Consider the following 23,178-nt stretch of genomic DNA (forward strand, 5'->3'; position numbering starts at 1 on the left):
CCGGTGCGGCGGTGGAACTGTGTGCCACGTAGTGTGGGGATCTTATCTGAACCGCCTGGATCGCGAGGATGGTAAAACCTCTATAAACAAAACTCAGTCTCAAGATGTGATGCGCGTCGATGAGATGCATGGCTGTTGAGATGGAACAGTCGCTACTGGGCAACCTCTGCAGAACCTGCCCCTCCCTAGTCGTATTAATCTTGCTCAGGCAAGTGCTGCTCTCTCTAGGTGAGCCGTTTGTTTTCCTAGCTGCTCTTGGGATTACTATATCATCCACAACTTCTCATGCACTTCCTCCCGATGGTTTGGGTAGTCCGTTGGGTAATACTCACACCATCTTTCGAAGCGAGCAGTCTTTCTCTAAAGTTCAGTCATTGTGTAATAACAGGGCGAGCCCAATATGTCAAAATGTTTCTTGTGATTAATAGAAAGGATGGTACGTTTGAGAAGGTATCGCCTTTCTATATCCAAAGGCCTTGATGGTCTAATTGGAAACTTCAGATCCGTTAAACAGTTTGTTTAATGACACATTGCTGGTCAAAACAGCATCATAGCAAGTTAATAACCTTCTGAAGTCCAGATTTTGGGTGAGTATCCTATTGCAGTTGAACAGCACTGTACTCTTAACTACAGCAAGGAGTGGTCACATGCATTGATATCATGCACATCGACACTTCAGAGCTACTGGAGAAACGGGCTGACGGAGGCTTCACTAGAAAATTCAAACTCATTTACATTGACATTTGTTTCACCGGCTATGCCAGATGATATCAAAGCTGGATTTTTAAGATTGGTAGCCTACGAGGTGTTTTAAAGTGAGAAAAATTCGGGCGCACCTCTCTCGGGTGTAATGGACGAGCTACGTGTGATGTAGTATGGCCGCTGATGGAACTATGTACACCTTCACGTCAGTTGTTCAGGTCCACATCCTGCTTGGAGCAGTGTATGGTATACAAGGAAGAAAAAACTCCAAGAGTTAAAGCGAAGAAGATTTACAGATCCCTCAACCCCCAACGTTTTCCACTTCATTTGGTGCAGTACTTACGAAGAAACCTGCGACTCTGAATGTTTCCACCCAGACGTAACCTATGGATCTTGATGCCAAGAAATGCTCTTGCAAATGCACCTGCTGTAGCGACAATTCAGATGGAACTTGGAACTTTTTCTGTCTCCACGCACACTCCTATGGCGGACACTGTTTCCCTTCCTGCTGCTGCTGTCTCCACGCAAACTCCAATTGTGCCTGCTGCTTCCGCTCCTGCAGCTGATGTTTTTTGGCGGGACAAGTGCTCTGAACACTGAGCTGGCACAGCCTACATCGGTGTCGCCGGATCTGGAAGAAAGACCAAGGTTAAGCATACTGTCAAGAGGCCGAATCGAAGCAGGTGGCTCGTCAGAGCCAGGAACGCTCAGAGGATGACACCTCGGTCATGGACTTAGAATTCTGCTTCGATGAACCCTTGAGTCCACTCAATTCTTCTCCTTCTGAATCGGATTCTCCTACACGTGGAGGGGCAAGGGGAAAACATAAACCTGACAAATTAATGACTCCTGCACTTTAGTGGAACATGAATGGGTGAAGGACACATGCGGAGGAGCCGAAGCAGTAGGTATAGGAGAGACCCGTGTGTCAGTGTCTACAGGAAATGCATTTTTAAACACATCCCCGTGCTCAGGGGATATAGCTCTATCGGAAAGATGACCTCAGTGTAGACAGGGGTGAAGGTGGAGTGGCTATGGTGTGAACATACCACTCCAGCTCTGTCTCCCTCAGAACAGCTATTCAGGCAGTTGTTGCGAAGGTGCATATTCCATTTGCTGTTACCATCTGTAGTGTGTCGGTCGCCCAACGAAACTTTGGACAGGGAGGGCCATTGTAAACTTATTTCACAGCTCCCTCACCACGCAGGACATTTAAATGCACACAATGTGCTACGGCGATCTTCATCATTTTGCCCAATGGGTCGGGTTGTTGAAAGCTTTATTGTGTCAGAGGAGTTACGTCCTTAAAGCGGGTGGTAGCACACACTTTAGCAACTGCCTTGGGGTCATTCTCGGCCATTGACCTTGCTTTCTGTTCTCCTTCCCTTGTCAGTACTGCTCACTGGGAAGTGGTCACTGACTTACATTCCAGTGAGCAGTTCCATATCTGGATTCATGTCTCAGAGATATCCCCGAAAGGAAACCTCCATGGTGGATACTTAAAGAGCGAACTGGACACTGTAAAGTGAATTAGCTGTTTTCGAACGTCGAGACAGTGTCCAGAACAGGGTGGATGACATTACTAATGTGATCCACCGTGCCGCTGATGCGTCTATCGCCAAGTCTTCAGACTGACTTCAGAGGCGATTGCCCTGGGTAAGGATCGAATCTCATACAGTACCTCCACCAGGACGCAAAGGAAATGCTCTTTCTGCTTTTTAATGCAGTTTGGTTGAGCATGGACTTTCCCGACTAGTAGAGGGAGGCGATTTTAGTGCCCCTTCTGAAACCAGAGAAGGACCGCATGTTGCCCAGTAGTTACCATAGCGTGGCCCTCACTAGTTGTATAGGAAAGACTCTAAAACGCATGGTCAGCCGCCGTCTCATTTGGGTCCTAGAATTTTTTGGAGGTATCGTTCAACCCTTGATAGCCTTGATGGTTTGTGAAACTTTAAGCTTCGTTTCATGACTTATTGATGGCCTACGGAACCTGTGGCAATCTAATGCAGATCTACTTTTCTCAAAAACTTGCCGTAAATTGTAGACAGCCTTCCTCGTAGTGTTGAAATTGTTATTTCACTCATTTATCATTAAATTATAACCACATTCCCACCGCGTTTTTGAAGCAGAAACTCTTCCTTCATTAGAAGAATCTTCACAACAGATTAGAATCACTACTGCAGAATGTCAGGTAAGTTCGACTTTTTAGCAGTGCTCTCTGGTGTTTGTATTAATTGTTACCTGAAAAATATAGATCACTGTGGTGCTTTTGTCTATAGTTATCACTAACAAACAAGATTACCTTCAGATTTTCAGTGGGCTATGATGCATAATGACGTTTGGCCCACTCCATATTAATGCAAGCTGTGAATTGCAGATCTTCAGCGCTCTGTCTTAGAAATACACAGCAGAACTAAAATCTAGCATGGTGACATTGTGGTCTGAGAGCTTCCACGCGCTGTAGCTGATAGAGGTTAAACAGCTGATTGTACAGAATTGGTCTTGTAAGAGCGTCGTTTTTGCCTTCAGCGCCTCCAATTCCTTGCATATTTGTTTCAGGTTGATGTTCTACGTACAAGGTGCAATTGTGGTCCCTCAAATCCAGCTTGTTAATTGTGCTAGTTCTGCCGCGATCCCTGGTACCTCTTGCGTATGAGTTTATGTCGCAAGTCTTTGCAATAACCGACGGAACATTTTTTTTTCAGATGGAATGCGGGGAGAGGATGTCGTTCGAAGCATATGACATTTGTTTGTTGATTAACGGTGTTGGATAAACCCTAGTAGAATACCACGTTTTCCATTTGGAGCTATAAATAACAAGAATTTATTTCACTGAATACGTTGTTCACTTTTCACACAATCACTAATCTTGCTGTGACGGCAAAACAACTCCAAAACAATATGAATGGAACGGCTGTTATAGGAGGCTGTTATGTGCGCAACGTCTGACAAGTGTCTCAGCTATGGAACTGGGGACACGGACAAACATCGTCAGTTTGAAGTGAACAATGAAGGTCAACAGCAAGACACTTTACTAAGTATTGACCATTCTCTCTAGGCTTTTTTTTTAATAATATTGCCGCTCCTCCTTTATCGTCTAGTCTCTCTGATCTGACTGAATGGATGAAATGGTGTTTGGCGCTGCAACCATATTCCTCGGAATCTAGCAATACCAATATTGTTATTTAGTTCTATTTTTAGGATGCTCTTGTGTACGATTGCTGACTAAGTATTCCATCTACGAATGAGGAGATACTTCTTATCTGTTTCCTGATATAATCTGAAACTTACGAAGTGAAACGTGTTATATGAAACTTCAGTATCTATAACTTTATTCCTTTGCTTTAGCTGTGAAACTGCCTTGGTCTTAACATGTGATCATTCAGATATCAGCTGCTACTAACCTAACACAGACTGGCACAGAGGTCTACCCCACGCGTATGTTCGAGTGCAAGGCGCTTTGGTTGAGTTATGGGACGATAGCTAATCCCGTAGTGGCAAAGACGTAAACGTAACGAAAATTACAACACGCGGTAAAAACTTGGTCTCTGCTCTCCGTCCTTGAGCTTCCAACTACAAAGAGAACAAAATTTTTATTTACAACAGTACCATCTATATTACCTTTCCTCACTGCTCCATTTAAGTACTGAGGCAGTAGAGTTTGCTGGAAATCACGTTTCCCCCAATCCTTTGGAATAATATTGATGCTGTAGACCTAATGTAATTTTATGTGGTAAAAGGAAACGGGACTATGAGGTTGTTTCTGGATGTTAAAGCGACAATACTGTGATCTGTGGGAGAGAAGTGAGGAAAAGGAGTGTGGGTAACTCTTTGTTTCCTCTTGTCACCCCACGGTGGTAAGACTGAAGGACCTTGATACTTTGAAGAGGGTACATCTGTTGCTGACTGTAAGGAAGGAGAGGGGAAACATCTCGGTAGAGATGTGGAAATTCAGACATCGTTCTAACTGGTGGCAGATTGTGTTGCTGCATGTCGCCTTCTAAAAATATATGTTGGGCACTGTCTGCCGGTAGCCAAATGGCAGTTTCACAGCTTACACAAACGATTTGGTTTGACTGATATTGTTGTGTGGGATGGGCCCCTTCACACCCTCCACATCTCTGTTCACTCTGACACTGATTATCGATAAGCCCATATCTTAGCCAATTGTAGCATTTGGAACATAATGGCTAACGTCAAACCCTAAACCGGACAAATGAACATGTACAGGGAGTGAATGACTTATGAATGTAAGGATACACGTCACAGATTTCACAACAGACGTCACGTTGTTCTAAAGTAGGCGTCGTAGTAAGCGTGTAACCTCCGTTATCTCAATTCGTGACGATGATTGTAGCTATTTTAGATTCTTCTAATGATACATCCCCATGGCTAATAAAACCTATTTTTCTTACAGTGTTTATAAAAATGTAAGCTTCTAACTTAAGCTTGTGTAGCTTAGAAACTGACGATAGTTGTTTTGCTATGACAGGGCTATCCACTTTAACCTTGATTCTGTTCTTACCAAACTGCACAGTTTTATCGATTACCAGTGCCTTACAAAACGTTCTTAGCTCATTTGTTATTTAGGCCATGTCTTCAATGTCCGGCGATCATCAGTTTTTCATGTAATGTACGGTTAGCGAGTCGGACAAGAGTTCTTGTGATTTGGACGTTGTACACCATTTTACCTGGTAAGCAGATCTACATTCACCTGACATCGACCCTGTAGGACACCTGTCAGGGCACTCATGTCAGTGTTCTCCGTTGTACACCACCTCAGCTGGCCAGTCAAATCAGCAGTCTGCTGAGCTATGTGTTGTACGTTAAGCTACGCCTGGCCGCTCAGTTACTTCATCTAACTTCTCTCCTAAGTTTGAAGTGATGTACGCAGCGTATTACGTTACCCAGTAAATCGCATAATCGGACACATTTGCTCTGAATTTAGGGAATGGTCTCTGTTAAGTAGCAAACCGTGTGAACAGTAGCTTCTTCTCATTAAAGAGGGAAGCGTTATTTGAGGGAATAAATGTAAGGTGCGTTCATCTACGGGTTTCTACTTGGAGGCTTTAGGGTTACCAGTTAATTAATTATGCGGGCATATGTGACGCAGTTAAATGAAGGTCTGACACTTACCTGCAGTGAGAAAGAGCTTCTTTTCTTTTTTAAAGTAAGTAAGTTTCATGTATCCTACCAGATATATAATTATATGATGGCAGACTTTTTGAATTCCAGTTACTTGCTTCCACATTTGGGGAGCAAGAGCTCCTTTTAAATCTGTTCGTAAACAGCTAATAACGAATCTTCAATCCGACCAAGTTGGCGATTGTCCAGGAAACAAATTACGTGGCATTGACTTAACGAGTTTCCCATATAAGCCGCTTGCCTTCCAATAAATTCATGCGTCAACGAATCTGAATAAATTATACAGTATCGCATCCCATATGTTTAACATTTAAGGGAATAAGAGCCATATGCATCGAAAGGTCGTAGATTTCACTGGTATGCGACTGACCGTATAAGGTCTCCGAATGTCATTGTCTGCAGCGCATATGTTCCCGCAGCCGGTAGATAACTTCTTAAATTTAGCATCGACATTGAATTTATGACTATGACTTTACTCTAAAAAACATATGATACTAGAGCGGATACGAAAGCATCTTGCAAATTGCTTTATCCCCGTACATGGCGTACCAAGGGTAACGGGGACATTCGCGGCATTTTGCTGCATAGACTGGATTCTGCGGTTTCATGTTTCCTTGCTTATCGACGTTTGCATGAAATTAGAGGAACTCGTGCCACACGGAAGACAACAGACACCCAAATAAGACACGTAACAGAAAGGAAGTACTCAAGAGTCAAATACTGCAACTTGTCTCATTTAATGTTGAGAAATTCAAAACAACGTAGTTCACTATATTTGACCTGTACCTTGCGTTGTGTTTACTTACAAGATCAATCATAAGGTTACATAACCTTATCGATTCTTTTATCCTAACCTCAAAGGCACTGTGACCAATGCATCAACAGTAGTTATGCATTGGTAACTGAACAAACCTCTTCCTTACAGTAAATACTGAGTCATATGCCGTAAATTCCGATTGGTCATTGTCTTGGCAGAAATTCTGATCAACACTATTTCGCCGTTTGGGGAAGAGATGTTGGCAAAGGGATCCTGATCACCAGTTTACGCTCCAATGTCCTGGAGTCAGTGCCAATCCAATCCCCAAAGTCTCACGGATTGAGGGTATCTGACACTGTGGATTAGAGCTGTCCCCAAATTTCACCGCTCCCTTCTTTCTTTAAGCGCTAGCAACAAACACGGCACTGCACTATGCAGTAGTGCACATGTAACTGTGGATTTCTAGCTGCTATGCGAGTATGTTTGTTTAAAATCCGCGCTTGCAACACATCTATCTTTGGCTCCTAAGTTTTGTCTATGACTGACCCTGTTGTACCGTCTGCCTTATCTGTGACAAATGTACGTTTTACTCAACAGCAGAGCGTTAATGACGGGATTTACGCATATCACTTGTGCTGTGAGTCAGGTGTTTTACAGTTCGAATAAATGCTTGCACGTTTTATTTCTTCCCTCTGAAAGCTACAGAAGGGATTTTACTGCTGATTCTGACATAGACTAAGGAGAAAATAGTTCGGTACCTGGATATTATTTTAGTTCTACGAACCACGTGTGTGTTGAGTCATTTTGGAGCAACAAGATCGAATAAATGCTTTCACAGTGTCTCTTTCTCCTCTCAGAACGCCACAGAAGGGATTTCACTTCGCATTCTAGTACAATTATGCGGTAAACTGATCAATTTTAGGGTGTTCTTGTTCGTCGAAAATACGTGTGGATAACATGACCTGCAATACAGAGATGATGTCATGCTCTCGAATACTTTAAATTCGAACCCACCGATGGCTGCCTCTCCTTACATTCCAGTGGAATACCTTTCTTGTACCCTTTTCTATCCATGAATTAGCGTAACATGTCGTTCTCTCTGATCAATAATTGAGAAACTCCTCAGATTTTTGTACCTCAATCTTTCCTTGCGCTTTTGATTCAAAATGGTTCAAATGGCTCTGAGCACTATGGGACTTAACATCTGAGGTCATCAGTCCCTTAGACTTAGAACTACTTAAACCTAACTAACCTAAGAACATCACACACATCCATGCCCGAGGCAGGATTCGAACCTGTGACCGTAGCAGCAGCGCGGTCCCGGACTGAAGCGCCTAGAACCACTCGGCCACAACGGCCGGCTTGCACTTCTGTGGACTGTATGATACATTCATCAGCATTTAAGAGTTTTAAGGACGTTTTTTCATATTAATATGTTCTCTTATTACTTTACTTACTAGAACCAAAGTGTAGTATTTTAACTCCCGTACAATAAATGCCATTACAACTTTCACTGTTCTGTATGTTACCCAGTATTTATCACCCCATCACAAAAATAAATGTGTCACTGCTTCTGTCACGCTTGCGTTAAAAAGCGCCATATTATTTTGCCTATTTGACCTGTATGTTCGTGAATCATGGGGGTGAAATAAATGCATATATGGTTTTAATCCGCAATTTGTATAGCAGTCCCCCTTCCCAGGTTTTTATGCACTTACATTAGTTAGCACCGTACAGAACAGTTCCCATTATGGGATTTATGAGGGTCATTCCGTAAGTCATGGCAACTATGGTATATTTTGCAATAATGCGACATCTCTAGAATTCCGCGATGTGCATTGAATCGGTTCAGCAGTGTGTATTGTAACGTTCCCTGACAGCACACACACTATTAATAAAATGAAATGACATTTAATTGTACTATGTACGCCACTATGAAGCAATTCGTATGTACTGTAATTGTTTAAAAAAATATTATTTAATTTTGTATAAAGGACATTCGTTATTATTGTAATATTTTCTGTAATAATATTCTCGATGTATTTATGATTGTAATATTTCTATAGTCATAATGTAATTACGAAATATGTTAATATCTGCGATGAAAAAAAAATGTAAAGTATAGCCACAGAGGATAATAATGTTGTAGGATTACAAAGAGATGTTAATGGTCAGCAGTAGTATAACAAGCACCACGTAGTGTGTATTCTTTGTCGTCTTCCTCGAGAGCTGAGAGAGAGAGAGAGGAACCTGTGACGTAGCATTTTATGAATGAGTAGACTCCTTTTGTCTATATCTATCTTTAGCCGCCATTAAAGGAGAAATTACAAAGTAATGTAAGTTTAATTATTGTTGTGGTCTACATACATTATAATTTATCAAAATTGTGTATTACTAATGTAAATTAGCTTGCCCATGTCATCTATAATATTTCTTTAAAGAATTTTCAGCATTTTTAGCGATTATCGTTGGTGTTTGCCGCGACCGAACGATTTGCAGCGGCGGCACATTTAAAAAATTGTTCCGATAAAAAAATTAACCAAACCCGTAAATCGGGAGCAGATAAAATTAGCAGTGAATTATGAAATATTTTTCTTTTACAGCGATCAAAAATGGCTCTGAGCACTATGGGACTCAACTGCTGTGGTCATCAGTCCCCTATAACTTAGAACTACTTAAACCTAACTAACCTAAGGACATCACACACATCCATGCCCGAGGCAGGTTTCGAACCTGCGACCGTAGCAGTCGCACGGTTCCGGACTGCGCGCCTAGAACCGCGAGACCACCGCGGCCGGCTTTTACAGCGATCCTGAGGCTGACGGAATTTATTACTGGTTTTACATTTGTGCATTCATAGGCGGATGACTAACGTTGAAGTTGTTAATCCGTTGGTTCTCTCAATTTCTAAAGCAAATAACTCAAACGTATAGTGAAGTGTGTTTTGCCAATGATAATTAAATGTTCAGGTCGGCTTGGCAATGTTTAACCATTTTATGCTAACAGAGACAGTCTTGTGTTCCATAGCTAACGCCGGGAAAGAATTCAGTAAATATTTTTAAAAAAAAACCACTGCATTTAGAAAATGTGTTCCAACGCCAAAATACGTAAAAAATTTAATTTATACAATTTTCAACTAAATGTCCTTAATCAGTTAGTATGAATTTATCAGCATGAGAGGGTTGCTAAGGTTCACGTAATTTTAAATGTGCTTAATTCTGTCTAAATGAATTTTTATTACCACACGTAAATAAGGGGTTCTACAACAAAGTTCATACAGAAAGAGCAAATAATAAAAAATATTTAAAGCAACATTTCATCCCCATTTTCATTCATTTTCATTTTTTTTATTTACATAATAAATATAAAAATATATTTTTCTTTATTTCATTAAAGTATTTGTATACCAACATAAAATAGGACTCCAGTACAGGAGGTCAGGGTAAAGATTGAATTGAAACACACACGTTGGAACTGTGTGTAAATTTAATGTGTACGAGTACAAATGGAACAACAATGAATCAAAATCAACTACTGTGCTTTATAATAGTCTCTCAGTGCATACACATAGCATTGCGAACGATGGGGAAGGCAATGAATGCCATTGGAAGTGCCATCAATGTGTGCCACCTGTCGCTGAAATGCCGTGAGGATATTTTAAACAGCTAGACGACTGGGCACCGCTGGCAGAATTCATGGGCTCGATACTAGACTGCACCTGCCGCCAGCGCTAAATCCTTACCGGGATTTGGTGCCACAGTGCCATCGTAGTTGCTGCCACTGACACAGAGTTGCTGCCGCAGCTCCAGCAGGCAGCGAGTTGCACCCCGCGCGCAAACGTCTTCGCGCCCCTCTGTTAGAGCCTCAGTCACAGCTAGTGACTGATCGAAGCAAATTCCAAAATCTATGATAGCAAGGCAAAGAGGTGGATGGTACTCATTTATTCCACTGTATGTTTCGCGTCGAGTGAGGATATAACCAGTTGTACCAAATCCTGCGTGGAACCCAGGTTGCTCAACGTGTTGAGTCAGACCAAGTGTAATGTTCAGTCTGGTACTCAAATTCTAGAAAAGACTTTGCACAGTATGGACAGGAGACTGATAGAGTGATAGTTCTTTTTATCTTTAGTGCTACCTTTCTTATGTATCAGGAGGATAAATTTGCTTTATTCCAATCTCTTGGGAATTTTCCGCTATACAAACAACTTGAAAATATTTTAGCTAAAGGCCTTATGGAACTCTCATGCATTAGCTATAAAATATCGACTGACAGGCCATTAGTATCTGAAGAATTTCTTTTTTTCAGCTTGTCTATAGCATTTTTTTTAACTCTGAGGGGAGTATTTCTGGAATCTGAGAAAAGGAGGCACCCAGTTCGTCTAGGATTAAGGTATCATCACTGACTCTACTGTACAGGTTAAAATAAAAATTCTCAGTATATTCGAGTATTTCTTTCTTATCTATAATTTGACCTTTATCTGTCTCTAACGTTATCAGCTGATTCTTCGTGGAACCGACGGCCTCTGCAGTTTGGTCCCTTAGGAATTCACACACAGTTGCTTCTGTCTAGTCATGCGTTTCCCCGTGGCCATTTTTAAGCTAGATTTATTTTCAAGGCTGGCTTTTAGCTTCTTCATATTTCTTGATACTGTCTTTTATGCTCTTTCCTAGGGCTTTGCACAGTCCTGTATATTCTGTCTTACGTTTATCTGTTTCCATTTCATTTTTGTTCTCTTGTCCATCAAATTTATCGTTTTATTTGTCAGCTTCTTTGATTGGTTCTGAATCTGTCTCAGGATGAACTACGATAAAATCAAGATCACGACGAATGAATGGACATTGGAGGGAAATACTCTGAAGAACCAAAGAAACTGATACACCTGCCTAATATTGTATAGGGCCCCCGCGAGCACGCAGAAGCGCCCCAACACGACGTGGCACGGACGCGACTAATGTCTGGAGTAGTGCTGGAGGGAACTGGGACCATGAATCCTGCTGGGCTGCCCATAAACCCGTAAAAGTACGAAGGGGTGGAGATCTCTTCTGAACAGCACGTTGCAAGGCATCCCAGATATGCTCAATAATGTCCATGTCTGGCGAGATGGGTGGCCAGAGGAAGTGTTTAAACACTTGAAACACAGAAGAGTGTTCCTGGAACCACTCTGTAGCAATTCTGGACTTCTGGGGTGTCGCATTGTTTTGCTACAATTTCCAAAGTCCATCGGAACACACAATGGATAAGAATGGATACGGGTGATCAGACAGGATGCTTACGTATGAGTCACCTATCAGTATCTTATCTAGCCGTATCATGGGTCTCACATCAGTCCAACTGCACACGCCCCACACCGTTACAGTGTGTCCACCAGCTTGAACAGTCCCCTGCTGACATGCGGGGTCCATGGATTCATGAGATTGTCTCCATGCCCGTACACGTCCATCCACTTGATACAATTTGAAACGAGACTCGTCCGACCAGCAACATGTTTCCAGTCATCGACAGTCCAATGTCGATGTTGACGGGTCCAGGTGAGGCGTAAAGCTTTGTGTCGTGCTGTCATCAAGAGTACACGAATGGGCCTCTGATCCGAAAGCCCATACGATGATGTTTCGTTGACTGATCCACACGCTGACACTTGTTGATGGTCCAGCTTTGAAATTTGCAGTAATTTGTGGAAGGGTTGCACTTCTGTCACGGTGAATGATTCTCGTCAGTCGTCGTTGGTCCCGTCCTTGCAGGATCTTTTTCCGGCCGTAGCTATGTCGGAGATTTGATGTTTCACGGGATTACTGATATTCACGGCACACTCGTGAAATGGTCGTACTAGAAAATCCCCCATTCAGCGCTACCTCGGAGATGCTGCGTCCCATCGCTCGTGCACCGACAATAACACCATGTCCAAACTCACTTATATCTTGATAACCTACCATTGTAGGAGCAGTAACCGATGTAACAACTGCGCCAGACACGTGTTGTCTTATAGAGGAGTTGCCGACCGCATCTTCGTCTTCTGGCTGTTTACTTATCTCGTATTTGAATACGCATGCGTATAACAGTTTCTTTGGTGCTTCATTGTATATCTGGATCAGGTTGTAAATATGAAAGGAGACCTAAAACCCACGTGCTCGTGTTGCTGCACATGCCAAGAGACACTGCGCTTGTCAGAGATAGTCACTCAAACTTCTCAGACAGACAATGTGCAGCCATAGCCCTACCAGCACATTCCATGTGATTCAGCCTAAAAATGGCAAGTTGCCACAAAGATTATGTCCAATTAAAAAGTACCTAAGGTACGAGAAGTGAAATCGGCTGCGACTGCTGCTATTGACCATACTGCTGTGGATGTGGTCCCAATCAGCGACCCACCAAGCCCTATTAGTGCACCACCAATGACCTTGCGCTCCCCGCCAAGATACAAAGAAAAAGGAAAGACAAAATTTCCCAACAGATTATGGACTTTCTGCAACGGAATTTAAATGGCTTCAGAGTTCGTGTGGGTGAACAGAAGTTCCTGAAACAGACCAGACTAGTGTGTACCTGTCTTCAGGGAACACATTTTACGGATTCCGATACTCCTGCGTTTAAAGGTTTTCGTCTGTATCGAAAAGATTACTTGCATTGTGAATGAGCTCATGGAGGATTGGCAGTGTTCATCTATGACTCTCTTTACTCCTCACCTGCAACCCTAATCACTACACTAGAGGCACTGTGTATTTTGTGTCCTTTCAGGTAACATTACGCTCTCTTTACTTTCCATCATAAGCACCAAAGGCGCTTTCCGAGCTGATCGACAGCTTCTGCCACCGTTTGTGCTCTTAGGGGACTTTAATTACCATAATACTCTATACGATAGTCTCTCCACGTGCCCTAGCGGACGATTGGTTGGATGTTTACTACGATCTGACACCAGGTATCTGCTGAATACGGGCGCAATAACTCATTTTTACGCAGCAACAGGAACATTCTCCGCCATTGATTTGACAATTTGCTCTCATGCTCTCGCAGGCTCTGTCACACAGAAGGTGGCAGACGATCTCCACTCCAGTGACCAGTTTCCTATTACTGTCCGCCTTTTACAAAGAATGAAGCTTGAAGGAAACCACCCAGTTTAATGCTATCCAAGGCGAACTGGACGTTTTATAGTCAGTTGGCTGTGCTTGAGCACAGGGACAGGGCTTCCACGAGTGGGTAGGTCACACCACCGATGTAAACCACGATGCCGCTGATGCATTTATACGTAAATCGTCAGGCCTACTCCTTGCGCTGTACGGGACATGCAGACAGCGCTCCACAGGTTCAACTACAGTTCAACAGCAGAGGACTTCGAGCCTTTCGGTTAGCGAGAGGAAAAGCCAGACAGACAGTGAAGGACAGGAGGACGACGTTTCAAACCCGCGTCCGGCCATCCTGAATTAGTTATCCGTGATTTCCTCAATCTATTCGTGCAAATGCCGGGATGGTTCTTTTAAATGGGAACGGCTGGCTCCCTTCCCTATCCTTCCCTAGTCCGATGCGACCGATGACCTCGCTGTTTCGTCCACTCTCACCAAATAAACCAACCAATCAATCAAGCAAGAATCAATCACGATACGAGTTTCTGAAGTCCACTAATCGGTCAGCTTCCCCGACTACAGTACGGGAATCTGTAAGGAAGATCTCTGGGAAAAGGTTGTCATGTCCATTAGCTGCCACACAGGACAATGGAGTCCCGAAAATCCGCAGGTGCCGCTAACACCACGGCGCTGTACTTTTACGATGTAACATAGCCCATGAGTCTGGTTCTAGATTTCCATGCCTATCGCGAAGTTCGGGAAGGAGACGTCTTGCTTCCGCCTCCAACAATGACGAGACCTGTAACCTCCAGTTCTCCTTGTAGGAACTGGACACAACATTAGCTGCAGCTCGTGAGACTGCTCCCGGGCTAGACTTGATATACTGTGGTATCCTACGGCACCTTAACTCTAAATATAAAGAAATATTACTTGCTTTCTTTAATATGTAGAGGGATGGGGAATATCCTGTCCCTTGGACGGATTTCATAATGGTCCCAATCTCAAACCAGGGACGCACTGCACACTCCCAGGTAGCTATCGGAGTGTCGCTCAAGCCAGCTGTGTAGGAAAGAAGCTAGAGCGGATGATCAGCTCCCAACTAGTCAGGACTGGAATCTCGAAATCTCCTCAGTCGTTTCCAGTGTGAGTTTCGAAGATATCTTCCCACTCTTGGCAATCTCACTCTACTGGAGGCGGCTATACAGCAGACACTCCTGTGAAAGCAGCATGTGATACCCATCTTTATTGACATTTAGAAGGCACGCGACACTACGTGGAGACTCATGTGTGCTTTGTCAACTACATGAATGGGAGTTTCATGGTCACCTCCCCATTTTTCTGCGGTCTTCTTGCTGAAGGTTATTTTCGGTACAAATTCAGGAATACTCTTTCCGCCTGATTTCCTCAAGTTCATGGAATCCCACATGGGAGCGTTTTAAGCGTTGCAACTAATGGCATATCTTCTGCAATGAGGAGTCCTGTGCAATTCTCACTGTTTGTGGATGATTTTTCTAGTTTCTGTCCCACACCTTCCTCTCGTCAGCTGCAGTTGACACTTAAAAGACTCGAAGAATGGTCTGCTCGGACAAGTTGTATTCTTTCCCAGAGAAAACAATTTGGATTGATTTTAATAGTGATCGTTCTCTTTGTGTACTTCCGGAACTAATTCTGTGGGATGCTGTTTTAAAATTTTAGGAGACGGCATGGTTTTCAGGCCTCTTATTTGGTAGGAAACTTACTTGGCTGCCACATCTCAATGAGCTCAAAGTAAGACCCATTAAAGCGCTAGATGTCATGAAGTGCTTGAATGGGGAGAAGCGAGGTGCAGAAAGATCCTAGTTGCTGCAGTTTTATAACGATTTCGTGCGATCACGTCTTGATTATGATTTAATTTTAATTTGTGGTAAGGTCCTATGGGACCAGGTCATAAGTCCCTAGGCTTACGCACTACTTAATCTAACTTAACCTAACTAAATCTAAAGACAACATACTCACCCATTCCCGAGGGAGGACACGAACTTCCGACGGGGGGAGCCAAGCGAACCATGGGAAGGCGCCCTAGATTGAACGGCTAACCCGCGCGGCTCTTGATTAGGGTTGTACGGTCTACGGTTCGGCATGACTAACACATTTAAATATGCTGGACACCGTACACCACGAGGGCATCAAACTGTCCCCAGGAGCCTATAGGACGAGTCCTATACCGAACATGCAGAGACAGGGGAACCGCAATTAGTTGCTAGGCGGAGTTTCTCTTTGGCTAAACAGGCGCTCAGCGTCCGGTCGTCTCCGACTTCGCTGGCTTTCCCTACAACTATTAACGTCTGAGAATTCTTGGAACGACTCTACCGCACTCGTCCATAAGGGACGAAACCGTTCGATATAAGGGCCAAGCAGCATTTATTGGATCTAGAAATGTCTCCGTCAAACACAAAGAGAGAGCGTTGGTGCAAAACACCGCTCTGGTTGTTATTGAAACCTAGAATAATTTTAGATCTGACAGGACGTAATAAACTGTTCACTCCAGGCAACGTTTTTGAGAATACATTTATTACCATTTTAAATGAGTGCCAGGAATCTAACGTGGGTCCAAGCAGCGGGTTGCTATCGGTAGTTCTGTCACATTTTCTGCCTCTGTTTTCAGGTTCCGTACGCGTAGTGTGTTAACTATCTTCGACGCAGAACCCTATGCGATTCTTATAGCTGTGGACGAGATGAAAAATGAACGTAGGTGCCAATTTATTATCTGCTCTGAATCGCTTAGTGCTCCGAAGAAAAACTAGTCTAGGTACTCAGCATACAGAACTGTCCAGAACATCCACGAGATACCATCCCGCACTTGCAAGACAAATAAAGGAGGTCTCATTCTCCTGAGTACCAGGACACATGGGTACCCGTGGGAATGTGTTAGCCAATACCACGGCCAAGAGGCATGCACCCTTCCCAAAGTAAACGACTACCATATCCCTTCTGCGGGAAGCGCTGTCATTGCTGCGAAGGTCTGTGATGCGTCTTTAGAAGCGTGGCTGGGCGTGACGGAAAAAAGGTGCGATCAATAAAAGAGACTGTGAGGCCGTGTCGCACGTCTTTCGTGCCAGTTAGAACTGGTGAAGTCTCTTTAACGCCACTTAGTATAGGACACAGCCCCCTGAACCATGGCTTCCTTTTCAGACGTCAAGAACCGCCTATTTGTGATCCACACGGTGTGCTGATTACGGTTCACCACATTTTAGCCGATTGTATTGTATATAATGACGAAAGTGTACAAGCTATTTTACCGACAGACCTGCCTGTAATTTTAAGTCATAAAGAGTAACATGTGGCACGTGTTTTACCTATTGTCTTCCCTCCTACCTAAGCTCTTAGATCGAAACTTTTAGTATGTTAGAGGACAACTGGCTCATTCAGCTACTGTTTTCATGATCCGCCAATCTTCTTATCTGGACTTACCTCTTAGTGGCGGGGCCGGGTTGTGGATTTTCTCTGCCTGGGGACTGGGTGTTAGTGTTGTCCTCTTCATTCCATCATCATTCATGAAAATGTCTAGATTGGGCTTTGTACAGACTGGGAATGTGTACGGCGCTGATGACCGCGCACTTGGGCGCCCCACAATCCAAACATCATCATCATCACCATCATCATCATCATAGTCATCTTAGTGGCGGCTCAGATGTAACATCATCGTTTTGGTGGTTTGCCTTCACTCGCTTGCTCCATTGTACCTTCCAAAGGCGTCGCGTGTCTTGATGTAAAAAAAAGAGTACAAGGGAACGTATGTGGTCTTATGTTGTATTTTAGCCATCCTCATTTTTTGTGATGTAGCCCCATTCGTCTCATACAGTCAACGTATGGGCGCTGATGACCGCGACAACAGCGATGCAGCGACAACAACAACGAAACCGGTATAGTCACCAAAAAATTATGTGAACATAGACTGAAATAAACTTTAAACTGTCAGCTTAATTTTTAACTGATGTCACCATCAGCACTGACACATGACGTTATGTACTGGTTGATAAAGTTCTCCAGTTGGGCTAAATTTGCTGTACGTTTGATTACTGCTACAGGTGATTTATAAGTGAAAGAACCGGATTATTCCGCCTGTATCCGAAAAACAGGCAATATTGGCTGTTAAGAATATCTCTGCTGATTTTTGCTATCAGAAAATTGGTTCGAGGTACAAGGCAGATTTCTGTGTATCGTTTCGTATTATTAGGCTGGAGACATCGTTCAAGTAGTGAGCGTAAAACTTTTTTTGCTCAAGAGCCAATACTGACATTTTGGGGCGTATGCACCTACCGTATTAATAATCTGTAACCTACATAAATCAGTATGATATGAACCCCCAATGGACTAATTATATATAGTAATGGTGCGGTCCCCCAAGTAGTGGTCGTTAAGAGTCGCAGCATTCTTCCTGCGCCAATCTCTTCGAATCAAAGCAGAACTTGCACCCTGTGCCCGCAATTTTTTGCTAGGTGTATCTCAGTCTCTGTCCTCCATTGAAGTTTTTTCTCTCTACAGCTGCCTCTAGTTATAGTACTAAGGAGGATATTCTCTGATGCCTTAACACATGTTCTGTCATCCTGTATGTTATTAGTCTACCTGACTTTCAACGTTCTTCTATAGGTCCATACCTCAAGCAGTGTGACACTATTCTGTTCCGGTTTTCACACTGTCTTTGGTTCACCCCGTAGTTGTGATGCTGTAATAACCTGACGAAGTGTTGTTGTGCTGCCTGTGTGAGCAGATGATTAATTGAGTAATAGAGTAATTGCACGTTAAACGCATTATACTGTATGAGACACGATCACATTTTTTTGCGAAATCTTTTGAATATATTTTTTCTTCCACTTATTGTGTTGTATCACAACAGCCTTAATTTAATTCCATATTGTTTGCTCTAAATATGAACCCCACCTCTATAACGCGCATTCACGAATCCATATTAGTTTCGTGTCAAAGTTTATACCACAGCCGCTGACAGGCGTGAATCGTGCACGTCTGTGAGTTGTCAGTGCCGTTAAGATAAACAATAAAGCATTTCCCTTTTACATCTTCTAACTGCTCAACGTTCCCTTCACTTACCCATCCGCCCCTGACTCAAGTGGGCAACTGTATATACATTATATGATCAAAAGCATCCGGACACCTGGCTGAAAATGACTTACGAGTTTGTGGTGCCCTCCATCGGTAATGCTGGAATTCAGCATGGTGTTGGCCCACTCTTAGCTATGATGATAGCTTCCACTCTCCCAGGCATACGTTCAGTCAGGTGCTGGAAGGTTTCTTCGGGAGTGGCAACCCATTCTTCACGGAGTGCTGCACTGAGGAGAGGTATCGATGTGGGTCGGTGAGGTCTGGCACGAAGTTGGCGTTCCAAAACATCCCAAAGGTGTTCTATATGATTCAGCCCAGGACTCTGTGCAGGCCAGTCCATTACAGGGATATTATTGTCGTGCAGCTACTCAGCCACAGGCCGTGCATTATGAGCAGGTGCAGTCGCCATCCCCGAATTGCTCTTCAACAGTGGGAAGGAAGAAGTTGCTTAAAACATCAATGTAGGCCTGTGCTGTGATAGTGCCACGCAAACGCAAGCCCCCTCCATGAAAAACACGATCACACCGTAACACCACCGACTCTGAATTTTACTGTTGGCACTACACATGCTGACAGATGACGTTCACCAGGCATTCGCCATACCCACACCCTGCCATCAGATCATCACATTGTGTACCGTGATTCGTCAATCCACACAACGTTTTTCGACTGTTCAATCGTCGAATGTTTACGATCCTTACATCAAGTGAGGCGTCGTTGTGCATTTACCGGTATGATGTGTGGCTTATGAGCAGCCTCACGACCCTGAAATCCAAGTTTCCTTTCCTCCCGCCTAACAGTCATAGTACTTGCAGTGGATCCTGATGCAGTTTGGAATTACTGTGTGATGGTCTGGATAGATGTCTGCCTATTACACATTACGACCCTCTTCAACTGCCGGCGGTCTCCGTCAGTCAAGAGACGAGCTCAGCCTGTACGCTTTTGTGCTGGACGTGTACCTTCACGTTTCCACTCCACGATCACATCGGAAACCATGGACCTAGGAGTGTGTAAATCTCGGGTACAAATGTATGACACAAGTGACACCCAATCACCTGGCCACGTTCGAAGTCCGTGAGTTCCGCGTGGCGCCCCATTCTGCTCTCGCACGATGTCTAATCACTGCTGATGTCGCTGGTATGGAGTACCTGGCAGTAGGTGGCAGCACTATGCACCTAATATGAAAAACGTATGTTTTTGGGGGTGTGCGGATACTATTGATCACACAGTATAGCTCACTTCCGAGTTCACCACCATAATTTAAAACTAAAGAGCTATAACTGTGCCTGTGAGCATTTTCATTTGTTATTATACAAGAAAACAACAAATAAGCCTTTAATGTTAGTTGCTAGAAACATATTATTATAAAATGTGCTGCTCGCGGGCGACAGTTTGACGAACACTGTATTAGAGTCACAAAATGCAGTTAGATAACTTATAATTTAAAAAAGGCGTGCTAGGATAAAGCGACCTACTTTTAAAAAACGACTAACGGCAAAATACTCGAACTATGAATACGTAAACTACTGGCCATTAAAATTGCTACACCACGAAGATGACGTGCTACAGACGTGAAATTTAACCGACAGGAAGAAGGTGCTGTGATATGCAAATGATTAGCTTTTCAGAGCTTTCACGCAAGGTTGGCGCCGGTGGCGACACCTACAAAGTGCTGACATGAGGAAAGTTTCCAACTGATTTCTCATACACAAACAGCAGTTGACCGGCGTTGCCTGGTAAAACGTTGTTGTCATGCCTCGTGTAAGGAGGAGAAATGCGTACCATCACGTTTCCGACTTTGATAAAGGTCGGATTGTAGCCTATCGCGATTGCGGTTTATCGTATCGCGACATTGACTGCTTGCAGAATATGGAATCGGTGGGTTCAGGAGGATAATACGGAACGCCGTGCTCGATCCCAACGGCCTAGCAGTCGAGATGACAGGCATCTTATTCTCATGGCTGTAACGGATCGTGCAGCCACGTCTCGACCCCTGAGTCAACAAATGGGGACGTCTGAAAGACAACAAACATCTGCACGTACAATTCGAAGACGTTTGCAGCAGCATGGACTATAGGCTCGGAGACCATGGCTGCATCACAGACAGGAGTGCAGCGATGGTGTACTCAACGAAACCTGGGTGCACGAATGGCAAAGCGTCATTTTTTCGGATGAATCCAGGTTCTGTTTACAGCATCCTGATGGTCGCATCAGTGATGGCGACATCGCGGTGAACGCACATTGAAAGTGTGTATTCGTCATCACCATACTGGTATATCACCCGGCGTGATGGTATGGGGTGCCATTTGTTACACGTCTCGGTCACCTCTTGTTCGCATTGACGGCACGTTGAATATTGGACGTTACATTTCAGATGAGTTACGATCCGTGGCTCTATCCTTCATTCGATCCCTGCGAAACCCTACATTTCAGCAGGATAATGCACGACCACATTTGCAGGTCCTGTACGGGCCTTTCTGGATACAGAAAATGTTCGACTGCTGCCCTGGCCAGCACATTCTCCAGATCTCTCACCAACTGAAAACGTCTGGTCAATGGTGGCTGAGCAACTGGCTCGTCACAATACGCCAGTCACTGCTCATGATGAACTGTGGTATCGTGTTGAAGCTGCATGGGCAGCTGTACCTGTACACGCCATCCAAGCTCTGTTTGACTCAATGCCCAGGCGTATCAAGGCCGTTATTACGGCCAGAGGTGGTTGTTCTGGGTACTGATTTCTGAGGATGTATGCACCCAAATTGTGCGAAGTAATCACATGTCAGTTCTAGTATAATATATTTGTCCAATGAATACCCGTTTATTATCGGCATTTCTTGTTGGTGTAGCAATTTTAGTGGCCAGTAGTGTACATGATATTTAGTGCCTAAGATCATTAATATAAGGGTTTCTAGAAAAGGGGTCAATTCTTTTCAAAAAGGAATCCCAAACAGTGGTTTGCTATGTGGCGAAGGGACAAGACACTGACGAAGGATTTTATGCCGTCAGTGAATGTATTGTGTTTTTCTAAGCTCAAATCTCGGCCCTTTCCGTTTATTTGTAGCATACTAAATAGAAGATAGACCGTTGTGAATCCCATTTTGAACTTCGTCCAATACGTCGTCTATAATTGTTATCACTTTTTCTGTAAGTACCCATTTGTTTACAGCGACACAAAAAGGAAATATACCGAAGAACCAAAGCACTATAACCACCTGTTTAGTAGAGTGTTGCTCCACTATGCACAAATCGTTGACAGGACTTCAGAAGAATGTGGCACCAGATGTCTATGCTCAGGTCAAGCAATTCCCGCAAATTACGGGATGCTGCTTTCCTGGCACGCAGCTGGACCTCGATGTGTGTTCCAATGAGTAGAGATCAGGCACATTCATTTTCAGGTCAAGACATCAATGTGAGTTCGCTATAATGACCCTCATACCACTGTAGCACGATTCTGACCTTGCAACAAGGACAGTTATCCTGCTCGAAGTTCTCTTCGGCTTAGGGAGAGACTTCGAGCGTGAAGCGGTGCAGGAGGTCCGCAATAAATGTTCGCGTAGTTCACTGCTGTCTTGATGCCTTCGATTATCACCACAGATCTCATGGAAGCCCAAACCATTGTATCCCATAACATAATTCTGCCGTCACGGCCTGAAAATTTGATGGGGTGCACGTTTCTGGATTCTGGTTTCGCAGGACAGAGTGGATCAGGTTATAGTTGTGGAAAGGGGTCAAAATCAGTTAGTGTTAGTTGCACAAAACATACAAACTTTATTTTCCTAAAACACCTAATCACACATGCCCTTAAAAGAATTCAAAAACAATACGGCTGAAGGCCCGAACACAAGTTCTTAAAATTGCCATAAGGGATACACACGGCAGAATGCCTTAGTTACAATATTGTACATAAAAACTCGGCTGATGGTCACATACCAAACATATAACAACTCGAAGGCTTAAGGCCTGGATAATAATAAGATTCTCCAATGGGAAAAATCCCCTTTAAAAAATTCGTTTAAGCAAGAATCTTCAAAGTTTTAATTTAAGACAGCTGAAGGCCTTATCGTAACATTAAGACAATCTACATTAATAGACGGCTGAAGGCCTCGCACAGAACGTGAGTCTAGAAGAAAATCACAATCTAAAACAACAGAACAGTGGTGCTCAGAAGTGCTCCAAGGGTCGGCCTGAGGAGGTAACCTTAACATAAGTTTATGTGAGACAGGCAGCCAAGAGTTAAAGTTAGTTAATCGGATAGCAACCCAAACTAGGGACAGCCTAAGGACCGAGCAGCAATTTAACCAGTTCCCTTCCGTCTGACCAACGGCACAATCATGGAGAATACTGGCCCAGGACGAGAATACGAACAGCACTACACCTCCACAGACTGGCGTCTAAAAACAGCCTGGGCTACAATAACCACTC

This window comes from Schistocerca americana, chromosome 5 (genome assembly GCF_021461395.2).
Source record: "Schistocerca americana isolate TAMUIC-IGC-003095 chromosome 5, iqSchAmer2.1, whole genome shotgun sequence".
NCBI lineage: Eukaryota > Metazoa > Arthropoda > Insecta > Orthoptera > Acrididae > Schistocerca > Schistocerca americana.